This window comes from Leptonotus elevatus, chromosome 9, assembly GCF_054856555.1.
Source record: "Leptonotus elevatus isolate MCC_2025b chromosome 9, RoL_Lele_1.0, whole genome shotgun sequence".
Taxonomy (NCBI): Eukaryota; Metazoa; Chordata; class Actinopteri; order Syngnathiformes; family Syngnathidae; genus Leptonotus; species Leptonotus elevatus.
Genome location: NC_141247.1, coordinates 8544562 through 8554653, shown reverse-complemented (window position 1 = coordinate 8554653; position 10092 = coordinate 8544562).

The following is a 10092-nucleotide window of genomic DNA, read 5'->3' as shown; positions in this document are numbered from 1 at the left end:
CCTTTAACACTGCTGAACATTTTGTGCGGCTATTGTAATGTGAATTGCTGTGAGATGATGGTACGCTAATAGATTGGCTCGATTGAGAGTAAACAGTGTGTGACTGTCGGAAATCTCAAATGGTAGGTTAGCCCATTCAAACAATATAAATACATACCTTGCAGCAGAATTTTGCCAGCATTGATATATTATGTGCAAACAAGCAATGAAGCATGTTGTAGATTTGCTTTGTCATTATTATTGTATAGGTCCTGTGAAAAACTAACTCAGTTTGTTTTGTGCAGTATTTGCTGTATTGACAAGGGCACTACAAAAATATGCAGTCGCTTATTTGGAGTAAATCAAGTTTACTATACGAGTTGCTTTGAAAAAAGTTTTGACAGGACTTAAAGATCCAGGGTCACGCCCAGTCACCTTCCGCTGAAAGACGTACAATAACGAAAATGGAGAGTTGGATGTATTTGATTGATTTCAAAGAAAATTCTGGAAGTATGCATCTCACTTAAGTTGTTCACTGTGAATATTTTTAGTTTTTTTAAACATGATGGAAGTTACTATGAACCATTGATATGATCAACATAAGCAGCAAACATCTTAGTTGGACTGGGGGCATGACTTTGCCATAAAAGTGAGTCATGCCCTTTAATGACGCTACTATTTCACTTGTGTGAGAAAGAGATGACATGTGGGATGAACTTCAGCAGCTGGAAGTCAAGCTATTAACAAGACCTTTGACATCCCTGCTGTCAGCCTAAAACTGCCAGGGAAGAACAGCGGGTCACGACAAGCCTGAGAAGAAACTTAAATGATTCCTGTGGGGAAACGGCATCAAAACAATCATCTTTCCTCCATAGGTGAACAGCAACTAAAAACTGTGTGAGCTGATGAAAAGATGTCTTCTCTTGTTTATTGCTCGCATTTCTCAAGTTGGTTTCATGAGAATATTGAAGCAGTTAAAGTGGAAACAGAAAACAATAACAGCCAATATAAGCTATACTACATATACTTTTATGAGTTTTAACAAACAATATCAACTTTAAGCCTTTCTTTATGTCAACGCTTATTTTCGAAGGAAGCACGGAAAATAACACTCAAAGGGTATCTATCCAGTAACCTGTGAGCGCTTTTTTTCCCCTTGATGGATGAAAACAACTGCCAAAGGGTATGTGACTGTGTTCTCTCCATTTCTCTACCCATGCATTTAATCACCCACCCACACTTGCTAACAGAGAGTTGTCGGTGAGGTCATATAGTTTCGAATGAAAGATAACGGGAAACAAAAACAGCTGTATAATACGATAAACTGTATTTTTTAAATGGTGTACAGTTGTTGTGGATAAAAAAGTATCAATACAACATTCCATTCCAATCACAATACACCAGTTCCCTCACATTTTTGTTGCACACAGAAAGTGTAGCATTACCATATGATGTTCGTGACGCACATGACGTTAAAAGTTAGAGATGAAAGAGAGCAGCACACCTGAAATCTCAATAAAAAGGCGACGGGATCAAAGATGTCGCATGAGTTTGAAAGCCAACAAGCAATTTCGGAAAATACAAAGAGATTGGTCCAATCTCAAACTACAAAGCAGCCTATATAATCGCAAGAATAATGAGAGAGAGTGAGAGAGAGAGAGAAAGCGAGAGAGACTACAAAGCAGCCTATATAATCACAAGAATAATGAGAGAGAGAGAGAGAGAGAGAGAGAGAGAGAGAGAGAGAGAGAGAGAGAGAGAGAGAGAGAGAGAGAGAGAGAGAGAGAGAGAGAGAGAGAGAGAGAGAGAGAGAGAGAGAGAGAGAGAGAGAGAGACACTATTTATTCACAGGTGGACTAAGAACTAAACTAAACACATGCAAAGGGAATCGGATGATACCAAACTTGTTTTCTGATTGGAGCAGTTTTAAATGTAACAACTGCCCCGTGTTACAATTGTCCCTGGTCTGTTTTGTTTTTTGTTTGTTGTTTTTTTTATTCATTTTTTACTTTCGGACACATTATTGCAGGTTACATCAATCACATAATATCATTTGCAACATTGACATCCGAAAGAAGGGCTGACTGGTAGAAGCCATGGCTTAATAGTAACCCGTCCCCATTGATTCTTACTATACGCATCAGTCATATACATTGATTATGATAGTCATTGATTCATATCGTTATCAATCCCAGACTTACGTCTGCACACTCCTCGCTCAGTTTATCTTGAGTAATGTCTGTGTGTAAGTTGCAGCTAGTACCAATCATTTGGAATTGGTCAATCGGTTCCCGGACGCCACCGACAGGCCCACCCAACCAGGCTTTCACACATGTTGTGGCTCCCGGAAGAGTAGATCGGTTTGCATTCTGCCCATTGCGTCCACAGCAATGTTCACTCCATTCTGGTCAGCTCAGCCACCACTGTTGCCAGCATCCCATGATGCTTAGATCTTGATACTCCTGAGCGCTCACCAAGGCCAGCCCACCCGGCGGAGTAGCCCCCGCTAGGCGCATTTCTGAACCATGTTCACCAACCCCATTGTAACTATTTACAGCAGATACATTGCAGCCACAATACAACCTCACAAATGTCCAAACAGAATTAGAGCCAGACAATGTTTACATTCTTACAGGAACAGCAATACATGTTATCAATGCAGGTGTATAAACAAGAGTTAATCTTGGCAGTTAATCTTGGCAGTGTCAGCAAGTAATCATATGTTATATTTACATTATTCAAATCATGACAGCTCCAGTTTTGGGTTCTTTAGTAATATGTTACAATAATTTTATTTGGGTAAGACAATCCACAATTTAATGATGTGAGTTACTGATAGCAGTTATTGTCTCTCAAACTCCGCCAATTCTTCCACTCTTTTCACAATCCGTGAATTTCTCAATTGTCATGCCTTTCTGGCAATGTCAGCATTTCGTTTTGTGAGATTTTCATTGACGTAGACATGTTTATCTTTAAGCTTGTAGCTATATCTCAAAAGAACAATCTTTTTCTTCCTGTCAACCAACCTGATCAGAACTGCCGGTGGTCGTGTCTCCCCAGTTGGAAGCGAAAAGCACATCTGGATGTGCGCTGGATGCACAATGAATCCCAAATCTCTGGGTTGAGTTGTCACTTGCTGTTCGACAGTCTCGTTCACTGAAGTTCGGTCAAAATCAACTGCACTTGTGCTGGCCGCAGCTCTCGCCCGAGGGCCGCGGCGCGGTTTAATCTGGATACCTGTAACTGTCGCATCCTTGATTCGAAGATTCTGTTCCAAATCATTCACTTTTTGTTCCAAGGTGACAATGCGTCGATCTTTTGCTTGTGTCTCTTTCCTCAACTGCTGAATTTCCTGCAGAAGTGGCTTAATGCTCTTTTTCATTTCAAGTATTTCGGTGACCATTTCTTTGAGTTTTGTAAGAGAAAATGTTATCTCCTCGGATAAAGGTCAGCTCTTTTTTTGCCAGGCATATTGCAACAAAGTAGTTTAAAATCTCAATGTCAACAAAAAAGTTAGAAGTCACGAGCGAGTGCAGGAGCAAATACAGATGTGTCCTTGATAGTTCCAACCTCTAACTACTGGAGACAAATTCCCTACGTGTTTCAACACATTTGGCAAATAAAGATGATTCTGATATTTAGATACTGCGTGCATTTATGCAGAAGACGGCAATATAACAGGACCAGTATTCCTTTGAAAGACCCTTGAGCAGGTGGTTATCATTTTTCAGAGACAGACATTTTCAACATGGAAATTTAGACTGCGTTCTGGCCAACTGATATTCGGCAGCCTAAATTGCTTCCTCCATCACTTGTTCAATAAATCTCTACATACCATCAGATATGTATCTTTTATTGAATGCCTGCCTGGGCTGTTGAATGAAGAAGCTGAGGTGCAGCCAGGAGAAACATGTTCAGAGAAATGACAGGCAATAATAATGATAATGATAATAATGATGATGATTATCATTATTATTATTATTATTATGTTTCAGATGGTCTGTGGTGTTTGCCATCTTGACTCTGGGACCTCTGCTCCATATATGGGCTAGATGTTCCGGTACTCTATTCCTGCTACTTGGTTATGCCACTTCATGTATGTCTTGCCTGCCAGTGTTTAGTCTTGTATTCTTCCCACATATAGCACACAAGCATGTTGTGATCTTGTATTAAGCCTGCTGGGGATACAATACAATTATTCCACCATTGATGAAGAAGCAGAAAGTGGTACATAACTGAATAGGATGATGAAATAACACTGAGAGGAGGACAAGATTTACATGACATTAAATGTATTGTAAAATATGTCACAGTAATTTAAGGATTGCATTAAATCCTGTTTGAATCATTTTGATATTACCCATGTACGTTGTCTTTTTACTCTTTGCATCACAGTGGTAATAGTCGGGCATTTAGCCAAGCGTCATGCAACATGTGAGTCATACAATAGAATGGCTGTTTTTGTTTTCACAAGCAGGATAAACTGTCACAATGTTCCTTTTGGGTTAACACTTCTAAACATAATAAGAACCAGCAAGTGGTAGGTATTCTATTGGGCTTAATTTGGCTTGCATGTTTCATGAAAAGTCATACTCATTTTAATGAACCGTTAGGCTGCAAAGGCCCATGCATACATTTGAAATCATGTCTCTCTGTCCGTCCGTAATCACGTTTTATCTCAGTGTTTGTGTTTTATTGTTACATGAAATAATCATGTCATCTATAGTGTTGCTGAATTAGACGCCTCTGGCAACCAATCCTGTTTCAAAGCACTATGCCAACAGTAAACAAATAATTCAAACAAGATAATGCGCCTGGGGCATGAATGTAGAATGGAAATTATATTCTGTACCACATCTTACATGTACAGTTGAGTATAGCAGAGTAATGTACAAATTAAGCTGTTTCATACTAGAAATTATAACAATAGGATTACATTTATTAAAAACACCAGTGTGCTTTATTTACTGATGCAACACTTTGTCTAGCAATAACATTTAGTCATTGACTTTCAACATTTGGATAATATAAAAAACGTGACAATATTTCGTTGCTGTCCTGTGAAAAACACTTACGTCCATTTAAAAAAAAAAAGTTTTTGGGATGTCTGCATTCAGTTTTCAAAAATGGATGTAAGTGTCATTAGCAGAGTATTTAAGCGCAGGAGAGCCAGGAGAGGGGGTCCAATAGAACAGGGATAACTATAAAGTATATCATCACAATGTAATTATGACACAAAAACCATCCGTTCACGAGAAAGAGATTTGACCCTATAACAGAAACAAACTATAATAATAATTATGCATTGACATGAATGATTTTTAAAATCTAGAATGTTGTCCAGCCAGATGAACAAGCATTTGTACATTTCGACAAACTTAAAATGAGTACCATTATGGGTCGATATAGAGGCAATTGACATAGATGGAGTAAACATGTCTTTAGTTTTTCTATGATTTGATTTGCAACATTATTTTAGTTTTTCAGTAATAATTTGTAATCATTCAGAGCAAGGAAACCAAATCATGTTGTACATTTGAAACAGCAGCCTCAAGAGAAGGAGCAGAGGAGTATTTCTCATCTCAAACATCTCTGACTTGCACTGATATTGGTGCAAAGGGTGCATCACACATAAATCATTTTTGCTAACGGGGAGTTTTGTGTGCCGATGCAGAACATATTGCATAAAAGCAACGATGTGGCTGCCAATAGGAAAAGTTACACTTGCAATTCATAGCCTGTTAACTGGAATGGTGGTCGTTCCTGCGCACAAACTTGAGCATGCGGTGGGATATCAAGAGTTTTTTAGTTTGTTTTGTTTTTCTCCCCTAAAATGGGTTCGTGGAATGTATGTGTTCATTTTTATTTATTTTGTAAACATGTATCTCATTAACTAATTGTTTGAATGTTACTGAAATAAAATATGTACATATAAAATGAGAAATATAGTGAATCCGTTTTTATTCATCTATGTAGAAATATTTTTAAATATAATGATGATTACATAATATACAGTATACTGTACAGTATCTCACAACAATGAGTACGCCCCTCACATTTCTGAAAGTATTTACAGTAATTTGATCTTTTCATGGGACAACACTTAAGAAATGAGGCATTGACAGAATGAAAAGTAGTCAGTGTACAGCTTTTCTAACTAAATTTATTGTTCTCTCAAAATAACTAAAAATGTAGCCATTAACAGCTACCCTTGGCAACAAAAGTGAGTACACTCGAAAAGTGAAAATGTCCATACTGAGCACATCGAATTGCAATTGCTGGACGAATAGGATTCGGCGCATGTCCGATCCCGTATGCAAAAAAAGAAAAACAGTCTGTTGTTTCCAATCCATCCCTGCTAGAGGGAAATGGGATTAGTGTACACAGAGCGACTTGATCGCTTAGCATTGGTCAACGAACACACAAGCAAGCCTGAGGCTAAAAGCACCGAGTGTGCAATACAGAAACAGAACTTTTTTTTTCTCTTTGCTGCACATCAGGAAGTGACGGGATCTTAATCGATCCTTTTGTGGCATACGTACGTTTTCAGCATGCAGACGAGACAACAATTTCTCTCGCTGAGCTGAGTCTCGCGCTACATGCAAAAGAATATTGATATACTGTACTGTACTGTACATGGGAATTTATTCCATGTGATTTGGCGTTTTTATTAAATAGGGGAAATGTAAACTGCACTCATAACATAATGTGTTTTGTTAAATGAGCAGCTACACACCATACAGTATGATGTGATGGCGGATAGATTGTTGTATAAAGAGCTAAAAAAAGATTGAATTGCATATCATTAACAGACAAATGTATTTTTTTTCCCTCCAACTGGACTGCCTCAGAGAGAATAATGAGTTGTTGGACACCTCAGTTTGCAAATGCACAGGATTGCCAAGTTCTGATAAAGAAAACAACATCATTGTGCAGTTGCTTTGGAAGATTCTAATTTATCATATTACTTGTACCAAGTGTTAAGCATATGCTGCACGTTCATCGTGTGTAATAGTTGATTGAACTTCAACATGTGGTATGTTTTTTTCTTTTCTGTTTAAACATATTTCCCCCTCACATTTTTTCCCGCTTGTATGTTCATTCTTTCCGGCCTATCTTTCATCCTTGCCCTTTCCAACTCAGCCATCTACTGTAGGAATGGTGCACAATAGGGCTGTCAGGAGTCTTTCTTTGCTGATAAACCAGCTCCTCGTGCTTTACACCCAACTGGTCTTTCATTTTTCTTTTTCAATTGTTGTATTTCATTGCCATCCCCTTTTAAGTATTTGGATGGTGTTTTGCATATAAAACCAAGCTCTGGGAAATGGGCTTACAGTGCTTGACTTGCCTTGCCAAGAACACATTCACAAACATGATCATGATATCATGCGCACATGCTAGTAGAGGGAGTTTTGAGCCTCAGTACTTTATTCCAAACAGATCCACACCGCCAGAAACCACGACCCAATTATTTAATGTCATACACATTCCCTTCAATTTCCTTCAATCTTCCATATGATTATTCCTGTGCATCTACTTTACAATCAGTCAGTCATTCCCAAATAGTGGGGCGGGTCCCACTGAGGGGGGCACACTGCAATACCAGAGGGGCGCATTTAACCCCAGGGAAAATGTCTCTTTTTTAATTTTAATTTTTTGGGGGCCTTACTAGAATAAAGTGTAATTGCACATCCACTGCAGTAGGTGGCAGTGGTGCTTTCATTGTCAGGGAGTGCGGAAGGAGTATTAGCTCCTCTGCAGAAGTGTACTTACAACAATTTTATACACAAATTAGACTATTTTTGTCGCAGCACAGAGTTGGGTCAGGAGCGGGGTCACAAATATTCTCTCTTGGGAGGAGGAGGGCGTGTAATAAGTGCATCCTTTTCCCTCTTTTTGCTCTATATTCCCTTACCTCTTATTTGCTTTTCATTTTAACCTAACCACCTGCCTTTTAAAACCAGAACTGTGTAAGGCACACAGATCCGGAATGTGCAATGATGAAGCCAGATTGATCCCTGTGATTGAGTTGCGAGTACTGTAGGGTATATTTTGCCAAAGTCACCAGTGACGCAAATCAAGACACAAGATACAGAAAATGGATGTAAGGATAAACTGTAACCAGTTATGAAGTACCTTAATTTTTTTTTGCAGCAATTTACAGTCAACACACATATAATAAAAACAATTGCCATGTTAATTGCATGTGCCAAGAAGTTAATCCTTTGTACACCCATTAGGATCATGCAGCTACTGTAGGTGACGAGATGTGACAGAAAACGTGTCTTGTCCACATGCACAAGGACGTCGCTTGTGGGCTCATTATTGCATCCGTCAGAAGAGAGATTGTCTGGGCAGCGCAAACATGACAGGGGAAATGTTTTCGCCGTGAGACCACACTGCCTTTAATCGAGAAGATTAAAGAGTATCAGCTCATAAAGTGTGGAGGATGTGTCTTATGTTGAGGTTTTAAATCCACCAGTACCGAATAATATGTCATATCACCCACCAATGACCATTGTGGCGCAGGCGTGAAGAAGGTTCTCACAAAGGTGGGCAAAAAAACGAATTAAATAAAAGATCTAACGAGACAGAAAAGCACACAGGGGAACTCTACACCTAAAGACAGACAAAATCAGCACTTATTAAAGTCAAGAAAAAATGTGTGAGTTTGTGCAGAAATGTTACATTATCTCAAAAAACTTTTTTTCCTAAGAGGTTTTGAACAAATTAATCAAATTTAAGATAGTACACATAATAAAAAATGTTTCAACCATGCATACAAATATCAAAGTACACCATGTTTAATTTTGTGAGAAAAACATTTAAGGTGTGTCTCCAACACAATAGACAAAGAGGCAGTGGCGGCTGGTGTTTCTCTGGGGTGGTCTACATATATATATATATATATATATATATATATATATATATATATATATATATATATATATATATATATATATATATATTAGGGGTGATCTTTCCAATACAAGATGATTCGATGGAATTACGATTCAGTTTGGTAGGGCTGAGTTTGAGAGGGATTGACGCAACTAGATTCTTGTCATTTGATTTTACAATATGAATGAACTTGTCTGTAGGCTGTTGTAAATGTGGAAAAGACTCAACAATGACAATCTTATACAAAACCTTCATACAAAAAAAAGTCAGGAAAATCCTACTAAAACTGAAATGTCCTGGGTTCAACAAAGTCACTTTAAAGAGTGGCTGGTGTGTGATGACTCCTGTTTGGCATGAATTGGAATGTGATTGGTTTATTGACATCCTCTGCGGCTTATTGCTCTATACTTGGACTTTTTGTAGGGTTAACAAACAAAGAAAAATTAAATTACATTACATTAAAAAATATATATATTTTTTCTATTGTATATGTTGAAGAAGTCTAACATCATACATTTTCCATTGTGGAAATTCTTTATTTATATGAAAATGCTGCCTTATGAAATGTCCACGTCAGACTAGTCATTGTAACTAATTGTTAACTTAAATAATAATAATAATAATAATAATAATAATAATGAGTGCTCTGTGCTTTGTCCAGTGCATTTCTTTGGATCTTAAAAAGAGCACACACGTGCGTGTGTGTGTGTGTTTGTGTGCGTCCTGAGTGACCTCTGTGAGTGACCTCTGTGCAGGACTATTCCTGCAGCATCACAACATAATTAGACAGAGCCCAGACCATCTGCAATCCATCGATCACTGACAACACACACATCCAGGCAACACACACCTCGTCACCTACCATATAGACAAGTGAAAGATGTCACAGTCCACGAGGACAGAAAGTAACACCTAGGTTAATACTAGCCGTGTGCTACACCCACATTCAAATTGTGCAGAGTTCAGCTGTCTAGAGAGGCTATCTTGGAGACTTGAGTCAAATGCCAAGGCTATAAACCCAAAACAACCACATTATTAACTACCTTAGCATATTTATGATTTTGTAGGTCAATGAGCAGGACAAGGGAAAACACATTCAGGACTTTAATTCCTTATTTATTTATTATTACGTAATCATTTTTGATTACTTTGTGAATATAAAACCTTAAAATCTCAAGTTAAATTGGCCTTGAGGGTCTATTTCAAATCGAT